At 33.1% G+C, this 24646-nt stretch overlaps 1 non-coding gene across 4 annotated transcripts; it reads left to right on the top strand.

The window, feature by feature from the left end:
• Nucleotides 1-6255: 6255 nt before the first annotated feature.
• LOC114280681 (uncharacterized) lies at nucleotides 6256-18222 on the top strand. 4 transcript variants are annotated; one of them, XR_014329460.1, is made up of 3 exons: nucleotides 6256-6446; nucleotides 15429-17340; nucleotides 17723-18222. It is a non-coding gene; the product is annotated as an uncharacterized LOC114280681 (transcript). The 4 variants fall into 4 exon arrangements; XR_014329461.1 differs by having other exon boundaries at nucleotides 16599-17340; nucleotides 17723-18142; XR_014329462.1 differs by lacking the exon at nucleotides 6256-6446 and adding an exon at nucleotides 7357-14243 and having other exon boundaries at nucleotides 16599-17340; nucleotides 17723-18142.
• Nucleotides 18223-24646: the final 6424 nt, after the last annotated feature.

Here is a 24646-nt window from a genome sequence, read left to right on the forward strand (position 1 = left end):
GTCAAAAATGGGGTGTCTACAGTGTGTCTTCAACTTCAACTCCTCCTTACCCTCTTGTGTAATATGTATATATATATATATATATGCCTATGAAATGTTGGAATGTAAGCCCCTGGATTTTCTGCTCTCAAGGTGTTCGATCATTTGCTTATGTTGAAATGGTAGAGTAATGATCTGGGATAGTTAAGGTTTACAAAACATATTGATTAATGATCTGAAATTTGTGGGAGAGATCTTGAAACAAATAGAGATTTTGTGGGAGATATCTTGAAACAAATTTAGAGTTTGAAACAAATCATGGTGGAGTTTAATATCACAACCTCATATTGTTTTTGAAACTGCATCTGAAAATATTTGCTTTATTTGTTTGTGTTTTTCTATAAGGTAGATTGTGTTTAGAAAATTTTCCTAATAATAGTTGTCAAAAACTATTCACTAAACAAGTTTATTGTCTCCATTCTGATTGATCTATTTTAGCTTCCTTGTCTAAAACAAATTTTGTTCTTTATTGGGCTTTTGGATAAGGAATGTTAGTTTAAGTTTGAAGCTGCTATCTGATTTGGTTGTTATTGTTCTTTAGTTGATTTATTTTCAAATAAAAGTGTGTTCATTGGAAGTATTTAGGATTGTATATTGTTTCTCGTTGTGAATCTATATTTTAGTTTTAAGCTACAATGGACATTGATTCAAACAATACTTCATTCAATGGGATTGGGGAAATTGAAGAACCGGAGAACAATCTTTCATTAAATGAGAGTGGTGAAGTTGAAGAACTGAAGAAGGGTATGCATTTTACCTCAAAGCAAAAAGTGTACGCGTCTTATGCTAAATATGCAAAACATCTTGGATTTGCTATAGCTTATAGAACACAGAATTTTGGAGATGATGGAGAGGTAAAATACTTTGGAATTGAATGTACTCGGGTGTGGAAGAGAACAAAAAGATCAGAAGTAAATCCCTTGGAACTATCTTTGTCATCAAAAATTGAATGTAAAGCAAGGGTAAGAGCCAGTCTACAGAAGGATGGAAGATATAAGTTAACCACAATTGTGCTCGAGCATACTCATGACTTAATTCATGCTTGGTTTGTATGGAATTTCTATTATATTTTGAATTTGACGTTAAAAGTTAAATTTTCTTGGATTGTTATTATTTTGTTTATATATAGGGTACAGGCTAAATAGAATAAATACAGGTTGTGGCGAAATTAATAAAAAAAAATACTAAAGAAAGATTTTGGCAACTAAACATTTAGAAGCCAAAAATAAGTGAAGTTGTTGGAGACTAACAAATTGGTAGCCAAAAGGAAATCAAAGTTTTTTTGCGACTAAATATTTGGTAGCCAAAAGAAAGAAAAGATTTTTGATGACTAAATAGTTAGTAGCCAAAAAATAAGACGAAAAATAAATTTTATTTGGTAACTAAATATTTACTAGCCCAAAAAAATTGAAGTTTTTGCCTACAAAAAATTTAGTCGTCAAAAAAACCGTTGATAATTATTTGGTGACTAAACATGGTTTTTATTTATTTTTCTTGCAAAGTAAATATTATTTAAAAGTCATTTTTATAATTTAGTGGTATTGGTGTAAGAGATGGTACCCTTTCTCCAATTCATTTGAATCCAATTATAATTGAGTTTGTAGGATAAAAGTCATTTAAATTATGACAAATTTCTCACATAAAATCACATAATTATTTAATACTAATTGAATTTATAAGTATTTATACACAAGTATCAAAATATACCATTATAACCTTATAATCGCTACAATCATCACTAGTATTGCTGCAACCGTTACCACCACCACCACCACCACCATTGCTATTACCACCACCTTCATTATGATTGTCATCGTTATCATAAAACATACCATCATTTTAACTAGTGAAATTTCATTCTCTTTAAATAGTGAAATTTAACCTTAATATATAGGTGAAATTATTAAAAAAGTGCAATTTTTACTAAAGAAGTAAGAATTATAAAATTAAAGGCAAAGACGAACTAGGGAGTAAATGGAAAACTTATGAGTTAAAGAGAGATGTCACCAGTGGTTTCGTTGGAGCAATAATTGATTGTGTCACGACCCTAACCCGCCTCTATGGGTTTAGCACCGTAACCGGCCAGTAATCCGTGATTACTGAAGGCCTGCTTAACAGTCAAACAATAATACAGAGTACAGGGGCATGTCGGCAGCCAAAACAGTAAATAGACAATGTCCAATGAGCTATGACAGTCTGTATGCAAAAAGACTTTTCATATAGATTCACATTCTGAAACAAAACAGTATGTACGATATATACAATCATTCAAGACAGGGACTTAATCCCTACTAGAACAGTATAGTACAGTAACATTCAGTCTATACAGATCATAAACAAAAAGGGGAAATCTAAAACTCCCCAAGTAGTCTCAGCTTGAACAGATCAGGAACCTCGAAGTGAGGCGCAAAGGTTGGCTTGACAAAACTGGAGTTTACCCTGACGCTTCTAGCAACGGTCCGGTGCCTGTACACCTACATATATATATGAGCAGTGAACTAAAACCCAGTGAATAACATAATGCGTAAAGAGGTTAAGAATGAATGTCCCTTCAATATTGAAAACAGTCAATTGATTCAGTGTATCAGTCATTCAGTCATAACAGTCATATGTGGTACATCCATTAGCAGAACAGTACAGTAAACAGTAGGTCTTGAAAGACCGAACAGTCAATGATGGCCATCATAACAATAAACAGAAGTTTCAAAATAGGAACTGACAGAGATCTCCGTAACAGTAGCAGTAACAGTAACAGTAGTTGCTAAAGATGCCACAATACAGTTCAGAATAGAGGACAAACATTCATTCAGTTAACAGTAAACAGTTCAGGAAACAGTTTAGTTAATCATTCAGAAAATATTCATTTTCGAACATATCTTTACAAGATTGTTACTCACAGAGTTCTGAGCTACAGATAAGCTAGTGCGCGTCCATGGATGCCGACTCTACACAGTTACAGAATGAACACACACTAAGCTACACAGTTGGAAAACAATAACTTAATCCCTATCTTGACTCGGTGTGGTTCTACATCAATATCCTCATTAAGATGCCTTTAACTAGGCCTAAGAATGCCTAGAATGAAATGAGGATGCAAAGATGCACTTTAAAAACATTTTCAGAAAACAGAGTTCTCACTCGAGCGTCACTTACCCCGCTCGAGCGGACATGCAAACAAAAGTCTCCGCTCGAGCGGACTGCAAAAGTACTGGATGTGTGAAAATCACCCTCGATTGGGCGCTTGATACCTACTCGAGCGTGTGACACAAGTCCTCGCTCGAGCGTCTAATACCCTGCTCGAACAGACTGTAAAACAGCGCAAAGTGCTGGAAGCACGAATTTCACGCTCGAGCGCCAGTCACTCCGCTCGAGCGTGAGTCCAAAATCTGGAAATTCCAGATTCGAACCTCAAGCTCAAAACCAAGTTTTAATGTACTAAATTCAATCCTTTTGGGCTAATTTTCTAAAAAACACTTCAAAACTCATAATATAACATGTTTCAAAGGTCAATTTGAGAAATCAAAGCCCAAAGGTAGTTCAATTAAACTCAATTTCAAACCAATTTTCATGAACATAACTCAAACATGACATGCATGAGTTTAAACCAATTCAAAGCTTCAATTACATGCTCTAGTGAGCCAATTCCTTCTAAAACATGGTAAAATCATGAACTATGATCAAAAGATGAACATGCATGAAGCAATCTTATGAACAATAACTTCAAAACTCAAGAATGGCAACATGCATGCATGATTTAAGCTACAATTCAACATATAGAACCAATTCTAGACTCAACTCTTCAATTGAGAATGAACCATGCAAGAACTAACTTAAATACATCAATGAGAGGTTGAATATCCTACCTTAGGTCCTCAATCACAAGACTAGAAGCTCAATTTGGCAAATTCCCTAACAATTCTTCCAATTTCCAAGCAAACCATCAAGTTGAACTCAATTCTCTCACTCTCTCTCACTCTTGGTCGGCTATAGCAAGAAGAAGGCTGATGCAATGTTATGAAATAAAGGCTCAATATGTTTTATATGAAGTGGCCACTAGGTGGTAGTTTGGAAATTAAGCCAACTATTGCAATTTATCCTTATTTAATCTAATTAAATCATACCAAATCACATTTCAGATAAATATGCCATAAAATCCCATTAATTCTAACTAACACAAATCAACAATCAATTCTAGGTCCGGCCGCCGATAAGGCCTTCAGTTTGTAGTTTAAATCATAAAACATGAACAGATAGTTTAATAGTCAACAGATAGATATGCATTCAAACTAGCACATTCAATCAATCAGTTCAGTTTTTTAGTCAGTTCAATTACTTATCATGATCAGTCTCAGTTTAGCAGTAATCAGTAGCTTAATCAGTAATCAGTGGTGAGGGTTATTACAGATTGTCACTATATATATTTTTAATAAGCTAACGATAATTTAATTTTCTTAATTAATTTGTTGTCTAATTAATTCTATATTGTGTGTAATTATCAAAATTTTAATATTGTTTAATTAAAACTTGATAGTAATAATTATTTCATGGATCTTTCTTAGGTGTGCCTTGCATACCATATGCAAGGTACTTACATCTTTTTATGTTTTTGGTTATACCCATTTGTGTTACTAGTTGTACAAAATTTTGTTAAAACTTATATATTGGTGACCTGCTAAGTAGGTTACCTTACAAGTAAAATTAATAAAATAATATATTTCATTATTTTCAACTAGTGGAATTTCATTCTCTTCAAATGGTGAGATTTAGCTTTAATGTTTAGGTGTAATTTAACTATTAGCAAAGTAAACTTTCTAGTAAATGAGGAGAACTTATAAAATTAAATGCCAAAGACGGAATAACGAGTAAATTAATATATTTATTGAAGGGTTTAATTATATCATTTTATAATTTAGGTAGTAAAGTAATACCTCATGATAGTTTCAGAGAGGGAGAGGTAAAGTAAGACTTTATGCTAGTTTTAGTGGAGAGGAGTAAATTGATACCTCATGATAGCTTTAGGAAAGTGAACTCATACTAGGGCTAAGCAAGAAATTCGTAAAATTCGTAATTCAATCCGGTCCAGTTTAATCCGGTAGATTTTGATAGGTTTTTTGAATTCATGGTTCGATTTCAGATTAAAAATTAAAAATCTGTAGTCTACGGATCCGTGGTCCTAAACCAATATAATTCGTGTTTAAATAGATTTGGTTCAGATTGGTTCCATGATTTAAACGAATTGGATTGGTTTCAATTTTTTAGAAATCGTAGATAATGGATTGGTCTTGAATTTACCCCAATTCGGACCATGCTTACCCCTAAATAATACGAGGAGTGTGGGACATTTTCATATAGCGGAAGAGAGGCCTACAATGACGTAGAATTGTAGAAGAATCACGAGTTCAATGAGAGAAAAGTATGTTTTGAACCTTTTGACAATTGCTTCTACAAATTTTAATTTTTCTATCAACAAAATAAAGACAAAGAGACATAAAGAGAAAGGTAGAAAAAAAAATAAAGGCTTCTGATGGATCTAAATGAGTGTTGGTAGATCTATAATTTTATTGCCGCAACAATAGTGATAGACAATTATGAGATAGAGTTTGCACGGTGCTAGATTGTCATGAGACAGAGTTTGTATGGTGATAGACAATCGTTATGGATATTCAATTATTTATTTATGATAATAAAAAATAATAAATGTTTAAAAAAAAAAATTGAAAAACTAATACTATGTTTGATTTATAATTGCAAAAATTATTTTTGAATTTTCAATACATTTTTTTTTTGTTTTAAGTGAATTTTATTAATGTTTTAATTAAAAATTTTAATTTTTAAATTCAGTTAATCTATATATAATTAAAAATTAAAATATTTATAAAAAAATCTATAAATACAAAAACTAAAAAAATAAATAATTTTTTTATATTTAATATTTGGTGTAATTTTATTTTTTTAATAAAATTTATACTTTTAAATGTATATAAAATTTATACTTTCTTTTATTTATTTATAAAACTTAGTCATAAAATTTCAATAAAATAAACATTATAAACAGTGAATAATAATTAAAAAATATTAGTTTAACAAGGATAACATATTTTTCACATCTACAAAAAAATAATAATAATAATAAATAATAAAAAATTAAGAACAAATTTTTTGACAAAATTTTACCTTAATTTCAAATTCCCACTCAAAATTTAGAACACCCAAAATTTTGCCCCGTATCCCTCCTACATTTCTCGCGTCACGTTCTCTCCCTCTCTCTCACACTACGACAGCTACTTCCTCTCATTCCTCCTCCTCCCTCACGGACGATTTTGTTGCTCCCAGTCCACCGCTGTACCGCCTGAAATCCAAAGTCGACACCGCCGATTCACGAACTTGGACTATTTCATTCTGACCAGGTAAGTTGATTTCTCTTTCTCTCTGTGGATCTTATTCTCTGCCCTAATCTCTCTCTCTCTCTCTCTCTCTCTTAGCCACCATATTTCGTTCTGCGCATATGTTAATTTCCAGATTTGGTAATTCGAGGAGTATTGTGTTGATACTTCACATTTATTTTTCTTTGATCAACTGCAAATTCAGTTAAACACACAATATATTTATGTTGGATGTACACAGGAATTATTGGAAGAAAAAATCTAGTCGTCTATTTAATCAATTTATTGACTTGCACTGCTATAATGTGTGTAATTTCCTATGTATGATTGGTTTTGTATATTATTTGAACAAGAGGAAAAGGGCTAACAAGGCACCTCACAACAGAAAAAATGTATGCAATTAGTCCACCAAAACAAACATTAATCATCCTAAAACCTCTTGATTAATGTTTAAGGGTAAAGGGGTAGTTGTTCAAACCTGGTTTCAGGTTTTCAGTTTTATTTATTATTATTATTATTTTTTTTTGTTTTGGTTTGGTATGATGTTTCGGATTGAATCCACCAAATATCATTACAAGAAGTAGGTTTACAATTCATTGATTTAAAAGTTCATAGTTTGGGGAAGATTTATAGTTTAATTCACAATGAACAAATTCTAGGAAGTGTTTGGACTGATTAAAGTAATTTTGGTCGATATCATCATCTTTCTTCATCTTACATCTCTACATGTAAAGGCATTGCATTTTGCTTCTCTTTTCTTTTTCTGTATTTATTTATTTTTTCAAGGTTCCTATGATTAGAATTGTTTGTCATTTTGTGATTTTTGATTTACAGGTGTGGTGTGAGCACTTTGAGGTTGATGAATGAGTTATAGCGATAAAAAGTAAATTCATAAGTTAATTATAGTTGTTTTTTTTTTGTTTTTTTTTGTTTTTACAAACCAGTAACTAAGTTTAGTCATAACATCTTTTATGGTACAAACCAGTAATTAAGTTTTGTCATAACATCTTTTATGGTATTGAGTTTTTTATTTAAAAAAAAAATGAAAAAAGTTTGACTATAACTTTTTTTTTTTTTTCTCTACTTTTGATTTAATTTTAGTTACATTTGTGCCAAGAGATTTAATTGGATCATGCAACCGCACTAGCATTGTATTCAAGTCCAATTATTCGTTTGTTGCCTGCTAACTATTAGTTAAAGAGCATTGTGTATTAGTTTTTTGGTGAGAAAGATGATTTTGTCATGCCTCTCAAGTTTTTTCGGTATATGCTCTACTAAAAAAAAAAAATTGAGCTAAATGGGAAGCTCTCTCAAAGCTGTTACATGTGAGAAATTATAGTGGTGATCATGACATCATCTTTTTCGTTCATATTGTCTGTTGCATCTAATAATTTATCATGTGCATTGTTTGGTATTTTATTTTAATTTTAATTTTTTAGAATTATAGAGTACTTGCTGGAGAAATTCCCACCCACTGTTGTCTTTTTAGAATTATAGAGTACCATTAAAGCATCAAACAGTCCGAGGCCATTTATTTACCTCTACATAGCAAAGGCCTTGTGGGTCAGAGGCACCAATTAGAACAAGATCACACGGCACTTCATCATTCTCGCGAAGCCAAACGATATTATCATATTACCAACACGAATGTCTTGGGCTAGAATCTAAAATTGAGTACACCAACCAAGGCAGATGGAAAACAAAATGTTAGTGTCAAAAGGCTTAGGAAAAAAATATAGTATGAAACTCATTTAAGATATAAAATTTAAAATAAGTCAAATAATGTCCCAACAAATGAATATAAACATTGTATCATGTCATTTCTATTTACAAGATGTCTAAAATTTTGGTCTTTGGCTGCTGAAATCTATCTATGTCAATAAAAAGTACGAGGTGAGTGAATATGATATTAATGTACTTTTCAGATTTTCAAATCACACAGACAACAAAATTACTTCACAAATTTAATAAGCATCAGAATTTCCCAACAATATTTACCACACAGGACATGTTTAGCATGTAATAATGAACAATTAAAGTCAAGAAATAACCATATCCCATAAAACACTTGTCATACCCATTATATACACTCTGCGCATCCTTTAATGGTGTGAAGTCCTCGAAGAAAATATATACTATGTCCATTACTATTGCTAACGATAACAAAAATGACTGATCATCATGGTTTAAATTTGATTAGGCTGAACAAATTTCTGATCAGGATACCTACAGTGATAGTGACTCGTGCCATCCCTATGATTGTATTGTGTAAAAGCCTTTGGCTGTCAAACAACAATATTAGATTTCATTCGAAAGGCTACATCTATTTTTGAATATCTATTTTAACAGCTTACAAACAAAGATACAAGGAAAAAACAGCAGTCCATCAGATAGTGAAAACACAAGTGAATGAGAAGGTACAAACCAACCACTATAATTGGCATTCATCTCTCTGCTTCTTTAAATTAGAAAAGCATCCGCATAATGAAGTGATCATATAACCATCGGAACCTAAAGCCTATTAGATAAACAACCAAAGGTATAAATCTCTCTTCATCCAATTCCAGTAAGACCAACTTCACCAGTAGTCTTTTAGCCTAAGAAGCTACTGTATATTAATCTCCTACAGCAAGAATATCTACTTTTTTCTTTTCTTTTCTTTCTTTTCTTTTTTTTTTTGTTTTTTTTTGTTTTTTTTTTTGTGTTTTTTGATCCATGAAAACCCATAAGCTTCTACAAGAATATCCTGAAGCCTAGGCTCTTGGCAAATTAAGGTAAAAATTGCTTACTAAAGAGATCTACAACTACTGAATTCTTAGAATAAAAAATCTGTATTAGAAAGCAAAAGAAATAGAAAAATGACTTATATAAACTAGGAAACAAAGCTAAGAATTGTCAACAGCATAACGAATAGTCTAATGTGGACAAATATTTTCTCCAATTTTACTGTGATTTTTCTCTGCAAACAATGACAAGATGAGGAAAATGTTATCAGAATAGTAGCTTGTGATGCTTGTAGATAGTTCAAGTGACCGATCAATTATGTAATTTAAATTGCTTTAAAACAGCATTGGCAATAACATGTTGAAATTCATTTGTCCACATTGGGTTGAGCAGCCTCTACCTAAACCTTTACGTAATAGCCACTATTTAAAAACCTTGTTTCACTCCAAGGTGACATTCAACTTAACAGTCATTACATTACAGTAATGGTGAAGTCTAAACCTATTATTGTTGTCCTCACTAATTGCGTAATTAAATTCACATGAAAGGGCAACCAAGAGAGTTCCCACCTCCTGACAATGTAGTGTAGAGAACACATGGATAAAATCACTACAAGTGCTTTTTTAACATGCATCCAATCATAAACACTAGGATGTCCATCAATAGACGACTATCCTAGGAAAGGACAACCAAATTCCAGTGGTAGGCAATGCCAAAGGGCTTTGAAAGCACACAGCTTTCCAAACCCAGCAATAAGGGTAGTGGAGATATCTTAAAAACCCCATGATGACAGAGAAATCAAACCCCATTTTGGACATCAAACCCATAATTTTATAGAAATCAAACCACTTCAACCAAACCCATTTAAGAAATAAACACAAATTAAACTAAAAAAATATATAAAACCCTAGCAAGTGTGAGAAATGGGGAAATATAGGAAGGGAGAGAGAGAAAGAGAGAGACCGAGATCGACAGAGGGGGAGAAAGACCCTAGCAAGTGTTGAGGTCTCGCGTTATTCTCAACCTCTCAATGAATAAACTCACAGGTTCAATCCCAGCATCTATAGCGAACTTGAGCAACTTAATCAAATTGTTTCTTTTTTTTTTTTTTTTTTTTTTTTTTTTTTGAGTTAATAAGTCAAAATAAAACAAGAGAACTTACAAGATTCCAAGGGGCATCCCCCAGGACCTACTAGATCAGCCTAAACAAATCAGCAACAAAAAGAATGAAAGCCTAAACAGATCAGCAACTAAAAGAATGGATCTGAATAACCTGTTCAACATCCATATTTTTTTTTTTTGTGGATAAATATGTTCAACATCCATATATACAAAGGAGATAGGGATAATGAACAAGATCAAAATACCACAAAACCTAAACCTAACCAAAATAAAGCCCAGCCAACAAAATCCACCCATTCCACCCCATGCCACCCCAACCCAGCAGGCATTGGGCAGAGGCATCAGAGGTGCTGTCCTTGGTATCTCCAGCAAAATCATCTAGGTAACCAGACATGGTAGCAGTTTGAAGATTCAAACAGAAGCTTTCTGCCAGGGGAATAATATTCCCTACAGGCATACAAAGCAAACCACTACAATAAGCTAATAAAATCCATGCATATGCTGAACAGAATCCAAAAAGAAAGGCCTAAGTTACAAAGACAAATTTAAAGACAAAGGAATTTCCATTTAGAGGCTTCCCACTTAGACTGGCGCAACTGTGTAGCCTGGACCTTTTGTTTCCTCCATACACTATAGCATCAACCTGGACACTATGTAGACCATATGCATATATCTTCATGTCCCAACAGAGATAAAGCAGACCTAGAATCATAAGAGCACACATATGAAATATAGCGTTAAGTACCAATATAACACTGTTTGTAGCAACCTCACAATATAGGACAGTGCTAAATCACTCAACCCACAGTGAACACTCAGCTCAATAAAGAATAACAGTGTTAAATGGAGTAATGAGATCATAGGAAAAGAGGCTAGAAGAAGAAACAACTCCAACAATTTATAGCTCCCCTCACTCAACCCTCACCAACAACATCCCCTGTCCAGTACCAGCAATTATATAAACCTGCAATAGCACACAATAAAAAATACATTAGCACTCAATCAAAACCATCTCACTATAGAAGCTCACCACACTCAACCCTCAATATATGCTCCCCTTCACTCAACCCACAGATGATAACACTCCCCTCAATGTTTAAGGATGGTTGTAGGCAACCTCCACTCTTGAAGAAACCAGCTATCAGTCTGAGACTGTTTGATATTGTTAAGGGCAAGAGCCCTATATCTGACCATACCAATAATGCTCTGCAAAATAACCTCTTCAGGTTTTCTCTCATTGCTAAATATTCTGCTGTTTCTCTCCATCCAGATCTGGTACACTGCGCAACAGAAGCCAAGTCTCTTGATGATTGTAGCTAGAGATTTGCCCAAGCATTCTCTAGCCACAACCTCAGTAAGACCCAACCACTTTGTGCTCTGCCAATTAGCATTGCACTTGGTGAGCACAGCAGTCCAAACCTTTGAGGAGAAAGGGCATTGGAAGAACAGGTGATCATGGTCCTCCCCATTAGCACCACACAAGGGACAGACAGGGTTGGGGGTCAGGCCAAACAAAGCAAGTCTGTCAACAGTGGTCAATCTCCCCAAAATAGCCATCCAAACAATGAAACCCACCCTAGGTATGGTGTAAGGGCCCCACATCAGATTAGACCACTGGACAGTGGGCCACTTAGATCTCCAAATATTCCAAGCAGAACCAATGCTGAATTTACCATCCTTAGTTGGGAGCGAAAATAGTGCTATCTTTACACCCAAAAGATGGTTTAAGCTCAGGAGGTGTATGGGCTATGATCTCCCTCGCCTCCCAAGATGAAACATTGGGCCAATTCCAGCCCCTCCCCCACAATAGAAACCACCTTGGCTTGCCCATTTAAAGCAGTGTCAATCATGAGACTATTAGCATACCTAGACCATAAGGACCCAAAAGGATGCCAGTTATCATACTATAAAAAAGTCCCTTCATCATTGCCAATCTTGCACTGAATTAAGTGAAAGAAGGACTCTCTTAAGGACAAAAGTTTCCTCCAAACCCAAGAAGGGTTACATGGTATTTTAACTTCCCAAAAGTTGTGGCCTTTTAACAAATAGGATTTAACCCACTGACACCACATGGATTGTTCCCCACCAGCCACAAGAAACCAGATATGTTTAGACACAGCAACTTTATTCCATATTTCCATGGATTTGAAGCCTAAGCCCCCTCCATTCCTAGGAACACAAACTCTATCCCAATTAACCTTAGCCCCAACTTTCTTAAGTTTTAGACCAGACCAAAGGAAAGATCTACAGAGAGCTTCAACCTCCTTAATGACTCTTTTGGGAAGGATGAACAGACTTTTTGGATCCATTCCCCCAGTGTTCAACAATCTTACACATTTAACAAGATTTGGTATAGGTAATAACATGTTCAGTGGTCATATCCCAGAAGGCCCATGCGTTAAAGGATTACTAGTCAATTTTACAGCAAATAATAATAATCTCACAGGTCCCATCCCCATAAGCTTGAGAAATTGGTCTAGCTTATACAGAATCAAGCTTGAGGGAAACCAACTTTCGGGAAATATATCAGAAGACTTTGGCATATACCCAAGCTTGGATTACATTGATTTGAGTCATAACAATTTTTATGGTGAGCTATCTAAAAACTGGGGAAAATACCACAATTTAACTAGTCTCAAAATGTCTTAACAATAAAATTTATGGTAAGATACCATCTGAATTAGTAGGGGCAACTCAGCTATCCATTCTTCATCTCTCTTCAAATCATCTAGTTGGAGAGATCCCATTGAAATTGGGAAGGTTGGTTTCACTATTCAACCTTAAGCTGGATGATAACTATCTTTTAGGCAATATTCCTCCAGAATTAAGTAAGTTGTCCAATTTAGAGAACCTTAACTTGGCAGCAAATGATCTAAGTGGTTCAATCCCTAGAGAACTTGGAGACTACTTAAAACTATTGAACTTAAATTTGAGCAATAATAGATTTGGGGAAAGCATTCCCATTGAAATAGTTCAGATCAACACTCTTCAAAGTCTTGATCTTGGTAATAACTTGCTAATTGGTAAGATACCACAACAGATTGGAGAATTGCAAAGCTTAGAAAGGTTGAATCTCTCCCACAATGAGTTCTTTGGTTCTATACTATAATCTTTCATAAAATGGTAAGTCTTACTTCCAAGAGGGTCCTCTTCCTGACATCAAGGCCTTCCAAGAGGCTCCATTCAAGGCACTCAAAGGTAATAAAGGTTTATGTGGTAATGCTACTGGTCTGAAGGCTTGCTTGACAAAATTGAACAATGGGGATGTTGAAAAGAAGGGCAAGAAAGTTATGTTACTAACTGTACTTCTTGTTTGTTTCTTTTGCTAATGGTTCTTGGCATTTTTATGGCTTTTCGTAAGAAAGTGAGGAACACAAAAAACGAGCCCTCACGAGTAAGCCATGATAATGTTTTTGCAATATGGAGCTATGATGGAAAAATAGTCTATGAAAACATAATTGAAGTCACTGAGAACCTTAGTGCCAAATATTGTGTTGGAGAGGGAGGATATGGTACCGTTTATAGAGCTGACCTACCAAATGGACAAGTAGTTGCTGTGAAGAAATTTCATGCGACACCTGATGATGACTCGGCTAATCTGAAAGGGTTTACAAGTGAGATCCGTGCATTAACTGAGATTCGGCATCACAACATTGTAAAGCTGTATGGTTATTGTTCACTTTTACACCCAAGGCAATCGTTTTTGGTTTATGAGTTCTTGGAAGGGGGAAGCTTGGGATATAGTAGTCTTTGATTGGATTAAGAGAGTGAACACTGTTAAAGGTGTGGCAAATGCTGTGTCTTAAATGCACCATGATTGTTTTCAACCAATCCAGCGAGACATATCAAGCAAGAATGTTTTGTTTGATTTGGAGTATGTGGCTCACATATCTGATTTTGGCACAGCTTGATTTATGAATCCCAATTCATCTAATTGGACTTCATTTGCTGGGACTTTTGGTTATGCTGCTCCTGGTATATATTTTTCTATTGCAATGATTTATTCCAATTAAATTACCCATGTAGTGTTCGTTCATTTCAACTTACTAATGATGACAAATTGCTACTTTAAGCTGCTTGTTCCATTTTTTTCTAATGTGCATATCCTTAAATTCTCATGTATGATGAGCATAGCTACTGAAAAGCCATTTTAGATGAAAAATATGCATTGAAGTAAGTAAATAGTGTTGCAGATGTGTTGGCCAATTGGGATTGTGATAATAATTCTTATTTCTCTACTTTCTAAAAGCCTTGTGGATTTGTTAAGCTTGTTGTGGCTTTAGATAGGTTGGGTACTTTGTATATATATATATATATTCAAGTCTGTTAGGGTTGATTCTTTTTTGGGAACAATTACACTTTGAACCCCTATATTGTACACCATTTATTACTTTGCCCCTTGACTTTTAAATTATTTCAGTTAGCCCCTAGACTTCAAGTCCAGTTTCAATTGGGCCTAAGTATATAACGTTGTCTTAAAATGAGATTTTGGTAAAAATACAAGTTGATAATGAATAAAGCGCGATTTTGATAAAAGTGCAGGGATGCTAATTGTAATTAATGATATCACGTGGATATTCTTTGTTAGTTTTTGAAGCAAGGTTATACAAATGGGCCCAATTCTAATTTGACTCGAAATCTGGAGGGTTGACTAAAATAATTAAAAGGTCAAAAGGAAATGTGGGATTAGATGTAAAGTATAAGGATATAAAATGTAATTTACCCATTCGTTTGAATGAATATTTTTTTTCTTCTATTGCTTGAGAGTCATTAGCCCTCTCGATTTTAGATTATTAATAAATTTCTCCATATGTCGTCAAGGTTTACCAAAAAGTAAAATATAAAAACTCTTTTTTGCGGAATATTTTCTCTTTGTTTAACGTTCATTTACGCTGGGTTTGGTTGGGGAATTTGAGAAGGGATTTGGAAAGGGAAAAGGAAAGGGAAAAGGTGTGTGAAATTTGGTGAAATGAATGTATATTTTATTCACATTTCATCTAGTTTTTCCCTTTCCATTTCCAAATTCCTTCTCAAATCCCCAATCAAACACAACGTTAAGGAAATGATTATTTTAGCAGGATTCTATGGGTTTCCTTTATTTTAGTACTTATGGTTTTAGTTGAGACTTTGGCCCGCTCTAATGACCTACCACTTGTGCAGGGATGGATCAAAGGGGCTGGTAGGAGCGACCCCCACCGCAAAATTTTAAAATAACTCCTTAAATATAGTGGTATTAGTTATCAATATTTATAAATTATATAGGCTGGCCCTTCCAAGATTTTATTGATTTCCTTTAACTCAATTTGCAATTTTAAGTTTCAATCATTACTTTTTGATCAACAACAAAAGCTTTATTGATAAATAAGAAAAGGAATTGAGGGTGAGGCATCCTCTTACAAAAGGACAAAGAGAAAACAAAACAAAATTGAAAACCCCCAAACAAGCTAAACACGGGCAAAATCCTACATATCACAAACCCCCAAACAAAATTGAAAACCTCTTCAACTCTAGGTTTCCTTTCCCTCTCTGCCGCTTATTCTTCTTGTTTGTTTCGGTTCTACCTCTTCTCTTCTTGCTCTTCTTTTTCCTCAGTTTTTTCCTCTTTATTTTTTTGTTATTTCAATTATGCCCAGAACTCAATTTTCATTTTTAGTTTCTCTTCCTCTTCTCCATCTCTTTTTTAAAACAAATTATACTATCAATTCTTCCACCTTTTCTTATTTCTCTATTTAAATTCTGTCTTTCTTTCTACTTCTTCTATGACTTAATTACATTCGATGGAAGTCGTACTTGCCAACAAAGAGATCACATTGCCATTGAGTATTTTCGAGTTGACATTTTACAATTACATGTGATACTCAATTACAAGAATTAAAAAAACTGATTGATTTTTCAAAATTGAAGATATTTGCAAGCTTGCAAGTAAATTTAATTTACATTTGAAATTCCAGCTAAAAAATTAGACATTCCGAATTACAAAAATTGTTAATAATATTTGAGTTGTGCCAAAGTATTTGTAAAGCAAGAAAGTCTATAATTTATCCTCTTGTCAATTGATTGAATCGTCGTCTTTTAACTTTACCTATTTCTCTAGTGACTACAAAATGTACATTTGTGCCAATTAAAATTATCCAAACTAGGCAACACAAGTTTGCCCCTTGATTATAAGTTTGCCCCATATGATTAAAATCATGCATCCATCCTTGCACTAGTGAACAGTCCGTCAAAAGCCATTGTATGTAGTTCATTGCTTCAAAAACTTATCTTTCTACAGTTCACATTTGGCCATGACCAAATTTTCATTAATTCTTTTTCTCTCAAATTGTTTAGGTTGTTCGTCAGATTAGAAAGACTAATAACACTGGAAAGACTTTAGTTAATATTGGTGACGAACAATCCTATTGATGTCTTGAAAATCATGTATGGAAGGTAGGTAGTTGCTTCAATGAACTAACTATCCTATTTTAAGATATTCATAGTTCTCAGGTTTTCGTATTCTGAAATTTCGGCATTGGCATTCATCAAGCATTTATATAATTTCCTTCTTTTGGAACCCTAAACTATTCGCATCATTTATCAAAGAATTCCAAGCAATCTAATCAATGTCTGGAATTGGGCCAGGAGCATTTTTGTTTAATTTTCCACCCTTTATTTAACTATTTTCTGTTGTTGGGCATTTTTAATTTTTGGCTGAACTTGCTTATACAATGGAAGTGAATGAGAAGTGCGATGTTTATAGTTTTGGGGTGCTAGCACTGGAAGTGATTATGGGGAAGCATCTGGGTGATCTAATCTCCTCGTCCTCATCATCCTCGTCCTCATCATCAACATCAACTACGCAAGGGAAATTTTTGAAGGATGTCTTGGACCAACACCTAGCTCCGAGGAATCAAGTGGCAGAGCAAGTAGTTGTTGCAGAACTAACATTTGCATGTTTACACACCACTCCAATATCTCGGCCAACCATGCAACAAGTTGCTACAATGCTATCAAAGCAAAGCCAACACCGCGAAATCAATTCTACATGACTACATTAGGACAATTCTTTGACATCAACTGCTCGAGCTCTTGAGTAATTATTTTTCCTTTTATTCTTGGATTGCATGATGTTCTTGCTTTCAATTGTCTTCTTATACCGTTCAATTTCACCCTGTTTCTAGTTTATTTTGCTACTCCTTTCTACTAATTACCATTTTACAAACTTCTATATGCCTAATTTAAAAGTATAAATTCTCTGTAATTTCTATCACGGTTAGAGATACAATAATGTGTCTTGAATTCTGTAGTAGCTCACATGTATTACATATATCTTGGCTCTCAATCAACAAGTAGGCTCTGTGGTTAGTGTAATCCAACCATGAATAATAGACACACTCAAGCTCTTGCCATCTTGCATGCTATCAACATGTACAACATAGAATAATATCCTGTCTTCTTGATTTTTGTATTTCCAGGTAGTTGGTGAACAAGATTTTCCATGGGAACTTGGCTCCACTGTTATTGGACATCTACAACTTTAGTCCTGAGTTCCGAAAGCCAAGAGAACCAAACTTATTGTATGGCTTCTTTTTCGAGAAATGCAAGGATTCAACGCAGTCTTCGTTGGTCATCTCAACCAGAGGGCAATCATCTAAGTTTTGGATGGGTTTGTCTGTCTTGTTTTATGTGTTTTGTTTTGATTTTGCCTCTAGCAGGGTAGTGGTGTGGTGTGTTGCTTTTGTTTTGGTGGATTGGGAGTTAGGTGAACCTAGTTTTTTAGGATTCTCTCCTATACTAGACATTGGTGGTTTTTTTCTTTCGATCTCTCTATTCCTATAGTTCACTTGTAATTACTTTGTATATGAAATGAAGTTGATGAATCACACCTTACGACATTTAACAAGCATTCAAGCTTGATCATTTCAAACATAAAGAAGGAAAGATCATGTAGCTCCTCTTGGCAGCATGCTTAAAACCTTATCAAAATGTAAGCATTGTGTAACTTCAAAACCTCACATCAGTTAATTGTTAACTTAGGCTTCTTTGCTTCACCTGCAGAGGGAATTCAAGTCTTTGATAGTCTTTTGATTAAAATTGTACTCCTTTCCAATATGAGCAAGGCAATAAATAATGCTCTGTATGGTTCACTAGAATGCAGTCGCGACTCTAGAAAATTTTATAGATGGGGCTATTCAAAAAATTTATGCTCCATAAAATTTTTTAAAAAAGCAACTTTTTTAACTAATTAACATTTGAATTCTCCACCTTCAAGTAAAATAAACTTTTAATAAAATACTATCGTCTTAACAAAATAAGAAGTCTTTTACAATTGTATTCAATGAGGTGTCATTTTTTTAATTATTACATGATAACCTTATTATTAATAGTGTCAAACACATATTTTTTTATATACATAATGAAGCAATCATTTAACTATTGATCTTTTATTTGATTTGAGTGTTGAAAATAAAAATGTAATAGAGAATGATTAGATTCCTAATGAATTTTGATTTTCAATGGATGTGGTCCCTTATTTTTATTTAATGGGATCAGTTAGTTATCAAATAAGCTTTTTACCATATACAAAAAAATAAAAAAATAAAAAATTCAAGGCTTTTTGTAGGGTGATGGGTGGATGGGACCCATCACCCATGTAGTGGCGTCGCCCTTGCTGGAATGAGAGCCCTTGCTGGAATGAGATGAAATGGAATGGAACGGTCATTTGTTAAGCTTTCCTAAAAAATTATCATTTTCTTACAATAGTGAATTATGAATCTATTTGCAATATATTTTTTATTATTTTTTCACTCAATCAAATATAGAAATAAATATTTTAATAGAATGATCATTCTATTCCAATCTATTTTAATACACCAAATACTGCCTAATTGTGGGTAGCAATTGAACACATATATACAAGGGATGATAATGTTAATTAAGTCACCAAACATCCGTACATAGAGAGAAGAAAGAAATGAATAATGCAAACGGGGATCAAAATGCAAACGAAGAGAGTTTGAATCTAAAACCAACCTCAGGTTTGATACCATGTTAAGTTAAATTTTTTCTAAGAAGGTTAACCTATTAAGAAATATGTCCAATAAGGTATATCAAGTTATCCTAATGCCGCAGAACTACACTTTTTTTCTTCCCAATGGGATGACTGGTTCATGCACTAAGAATGTTCCACATCACAGTCCTTGTGACCATTTTCTGCTCATTTATTTTAATAAGTACTGGTAAGAGCAATTTACTTTCTAAGCTAGCAATTTGAAAAATGTTTTGAAAATGATTAGAATAATATTTTGTCCCTTACTCACTTGTATTAGTTTCCTCTCATTCTCCTTCCCTCTCTCTCTCTCTCTCTCTACATAATTGAATGCTTGCAAGTTGAATAATCAAAGTCAAGTCTGTACAAGGCAGATTAACGTTACATAATTGAATGGCAAGCAGAGACACCCATAGTCAAGTCATCATAATACATCTTATTATTATTGGCTATAACAACCAATTTTCTTGATCAATTGATATCAATTCTCAACAGTCTCATAGATTCAATCCTACATCTATTGGGAACATGGGCTGAAGAGTTGCAGAAAAACTGTTGCACCCCAATAAAAATACTAGGGGCCACACATATCGGACACAGAATATATATATGTATATATATATATATTTGTGTTATTTAGAATGTGAATCGTTGAAAACAAGGACGTGGTACTTCATATGCTCTCAAATGTAGTATAATAGGAGTAGACCTACATATATATATATATATATATAACAATTAAACACCTAATGAAATATATTTTTTATTTTTATTTTCGCAAATAAATCATGTTACAATTGACAATACATTTATATAAGCATTATGTCACAATTTGTGGGAAGACTATTTTTTTTTATTATTAAATCATTATTCTCTCTCCTCTCTCCTTCTCTTTTTTTTTTTTTTATTATTAATAAATCAATCAATCACTTTTCTCTCTCCTCTCACATTCTACACATCAATCAATTAAAAAAAATTAAAAAAGTAAAATTACAAATCATCCCAAAACTATTTTCAAAACTCATAATCAAACACATTTTCAACTTTCAAAACTCATTTCAACAACTTATCTTTTAAAATATAACTCAAAATTCAAAACTCATTTTAAAAACTAAACCAAACGGACTCGTCTTAGTCACTTCACCTTTTACTATTTTCACTTTTCATCATTTATTCATTTTGGAAAATTTATTCAGAAGTCCCATCCTAGAAAAGTGTATACCGGATTGTCCTATAATTTTTCTTGCAAACTATTAAATCCCATTGAATTTGAAAACTTATACCATGAGGTCCTTTTATTTTATTTCTTAGAGACAACAAATGTGGATATATTTTTAGTTGTGCACTATTGTTTTTAAATTTTTGCCAAATGTGTCATTTTTAAAATGTGACAATGTGATCTATTGTCTTATTAAACTTTTGTCAAATGTATAATTCTTAAAATGTGACAATGAAACATCAGACTAATGTGTATATTAATGTCTTATTAAACTTTTGTTGAACGTGTCATTCTTCTTAAAATGTGACAATGGGACATTTGTGCATTATTGTCTTATTAAACTTTTGTCAAATGTGTCATTTTTAAAGTGTAACAATGGGATATCATTCTAATGTGTTCATTATTGCCTCATTACTTTTTCAAATGTGAGTATGCTTAATTTGGAAGATTTTGGTGTGAGAAATGACTTATGTGGGTTCATAAGATTATTTATGAGACTACGATCCACGTGGAGGGGGCACGTTGTATGAGTTTCGGGATTAGTTGAGATGTGCATAAATTAATTTGGACACCTGGTTATAAAAAATAAAAAATATATATATGAAACTAAATGGTCTATATGTTATGCATATAAGATTTATTAATAAATGCTCCTTTATTTTTTCAAATTAGATGGACCTTTAAAGTTATATTAGAAAATATTTTTTAAGGTGACTTTGAATCTCTAATTCACCGTTTTAAAACGAAAGTACATATTTCGAACGTGCATTCCAAAAGGTAAATTTTAAGGTATTAAGGGTTTTTTTTTATATCATTGATACATGTAATACCCAAGTTTTAAATATGATTATTTTATTGGATAGATTAGTAATTAAATTAATTTATATGGGTCATTTATTAATATCAAAGAATTAGTTATGAGATGACATTATATTTCCTATTACTTAGATGGGTAATTTTGTAACTTTGCGAAATTAGGTTAATAAGCCCACCTATTGTGGCTTTAAGTCTTGGAAAACAAACAAAACAGAGGCTATGAATTGCTCCATAGGCGGCTAGGGTTTGAGAAGGTAAAAGAAAAAAGAAAAGAAAAAGAGAAGAGAGGCTTGTGCTGCAGAAAGGGTTTGGAAGAGTTAAAGGTGAAGACAGCAAGCAAGGGTTTGGAAAAGTTTAAAATTAAAGAAAAGAAACCCAAACCAAGGAAGAGGGAGGATTCATAAGAGTGGTGGTTTTGCTTTATTCATCACTTAGGTAAGATTTATTTTATTGTATTCCTATCTATGATTTTAGTGTTAATATATCAATAGATGATTTTATGGGCATATATGATTAAATAGATATATTGATGTAGTCTATGTTGGGGGTCTCAGTTTTGCTCAATTTTAGAGTGTATTTTGCATCCCATTTGGATGGTTCATATTTTGAGATTGATATGTGATGGGTTAAGTTTAATGGTGGTGTATTTGTGGGATACACGATTGACTACAAGCAATTACAAATTTTTACGTGTATATAAACAACAATAGAATAATATGGGTTGAGAATTTCCGAAACCGTGATGGCTTTGTTTTGATGCTAAATTGTGGGAGTTCTTAATAGGCAATTGGGTTAATTTATTTTATTGTTGTTACAAAAAGAGATAGATGGGTGCACATAATAATTGTTTATGCGGTGTAATATTTTATTAGGTTTGTGAGATTGAGGTGGATCTTGGTAATTTGAGATTAGCTTGAGAAATATTATTTTAGCTGTTTGAAGGTAAGTAACCCTCTATCACTGTTGGTTCATTTTTATTCCTATCGAATCGTTTAAAATTATAAATATTTATTTATAGCCTTCGTGTTCTCTTAAAATAAAATATGGGTCAAGTATAAAACAACATCGAATATTATTATGAAAATTATTTGAATATTTGGTGAAACTATTCTGAAAATTGTACTAAACGTTTATTCTAAAAATATCGAATGTTTTATTTAAAAGTTGTGTATTGTTTGAATTTTGAACATCACTCTAGTCTGACTATGATTTGGACCCTAGCCAATGGGGTTATTTATTGGCACAGAAACTAGTTTCTTTTGGGGCTTTACCACCGGCTTATGTGTGGTTCTGGGCCTTGTCACGGACTATGTGACCGTAGTCAATAAGACTTGGGTTTTGTGAATCAAATCATCGAACCATCTGAATATCGAACCATCGATTTGAACAACGAATTACTTTGAATTATCTTGTTGGCTTTTCATTTAAAATGTATTGTACATTGTTTATTTTTAGCTATAAAACCACCTTACAAATAATTGTTCATTTATTGAACTATAGAAAAAAATTATATTTATTGGTTATCGATTTATTTATTTATTTTTGTATACTTGATCCAGCTAGCAGTGATGGTTGGTTATTTACTGGGCTATCTAGCTTACCCTTATTTTTTTTTTCAGATTCTGAAGAGTAGAGCTGCGCGGGATCTTTTTTTTACATGTGGGAGTGCCGAGAGTAGGACCATGATTTAAGTACTTGGATTACTGTTTTGTTAGTGGATTTGGTGGGCATTTTCATATGAGAACTATTTATTTTTATGGATTCTGGCATTATGACAATTAAGGATTTAATTTGAGTATTTTATTTTATGGGTTATGTGATTGGATTCTTAGCCTTGCATGCTCACTTATATGAGTGTGCGGCGTTGTCACAGAGCTTGGGGCGTGACAATACATGTGCAAAAATTTCAGAAAACTTCTCTACAAATTTTATAAAATCTTATTTTATTTCTTGTTTCATTCTGGATTTAAATTTGTTATTTATTTATTTATTTTAGTAGAGCTGCTCACACCGGCATGGCTTAAATCTTTGGGTTAGTGTATCTAGTGGGATGTTTTTATTGGATTTACTATTTCTCTTTTATTATGAAATCTCCCTCTAATGAGAAGGACACCTCGCTTTTCACTCCAAAAAATTATGCACAACCCTATTTCATGGCTAGTTGAAATAGACTCAAATGTGAGTAGTTTCAAGGGCATGGAAATCATTAGTCCATTTTTAAAAATTCTTAGGCCAGTAAGCCGAAACTTAAATTTTTTTGAGCCAAAACTACATTATTTGTCCAAAAGGACATCTATCTATTCAAAGTTTACCTATCTGTCTATCTATTCAAATATCTCACTATTTGTACACATGTCACTTGTCTGTGCAACTATCTGTTCAAATGACCCACTATATATACATGTGTCACCTATATGTGCAACTATCTATTAAAATTTTTGACTATCTCTTCAATTGTCTCACTATCTGTATACATGTCACCTATTTATTTACCGATCCATTCAATATCACCTATCTATTTATCTCACTACCACCAGCTGTTGCCATTGGTCGGCCGCTAGAGACTTTTCAGCCAATTTCTTAGTGACTTTTCCAGCGCTAACTATATTTCAATATGTGTCCGTATCATCAAAAAATAAATAAATAAACAAATAAAAATTAAATGACATATGACCCCATAGGAATACACTTTTCACAAACTAACTGTAGTTTCAACTTTCAATAAAAAATTTACTTGTGATTCATCACTTCCTCAATTCAAACATGAAGACTTTCTGTCATACATTCATACAACGTTTGAATGCCTTAGATAATTTAAACTTTTTTTTTCATTTTCATTATGGTTATGGGACTTCTTTTCCTCACTCAAAATAAAAAATTAACGTAATTGTTGCGAATGAAAAAGTGGTTTGAACCATTTCTCATCTAAGAAAATAGACTTTGGATTTGGCCCAGCGATTTTGTAGCCACACCCTAAGATGTGAGAATGTCTAGGATTTAAGTTGATAAAACAACGACGACCCCTTTACTTAAAATCTACTTTTACTAATAAACTAACATTCTATAATCTTGACCAAAAAAAAAAAAATGACAATTCACTTCTCTATTAACTAATTGTATGTTTTGGTATAAATACTTTTAACATTGATGTAAATTAGGGTCTCAATAATTCTTTTAGGCAAAGTTTTGTTGATATGAACAATAATCCATAATATCCAGGGCTACAAGAAAGAATATCATCCTATCAACTACAAATAGGATATGAGTTTTCGTTAGTGATGAATATTCTATAAGATTTGTAGAATTTAGAGGGCA

The sequence above is a fragment of the Camellia sinensis genome, chromosome 5 (assembly GCF_055761805.1).
Source record: "Camellia sinensis isolate YWXY chromosome 5, ASM5576180v1, whole genome shotgun sequence".
NCBI classification, from domain to species: domain Eukaryota; kingdom Viridiplantae; phylum Streptophyta; class Magnoliopsida; order Ericales; family Theaceae; genus Camellia; species Camellia sinensis.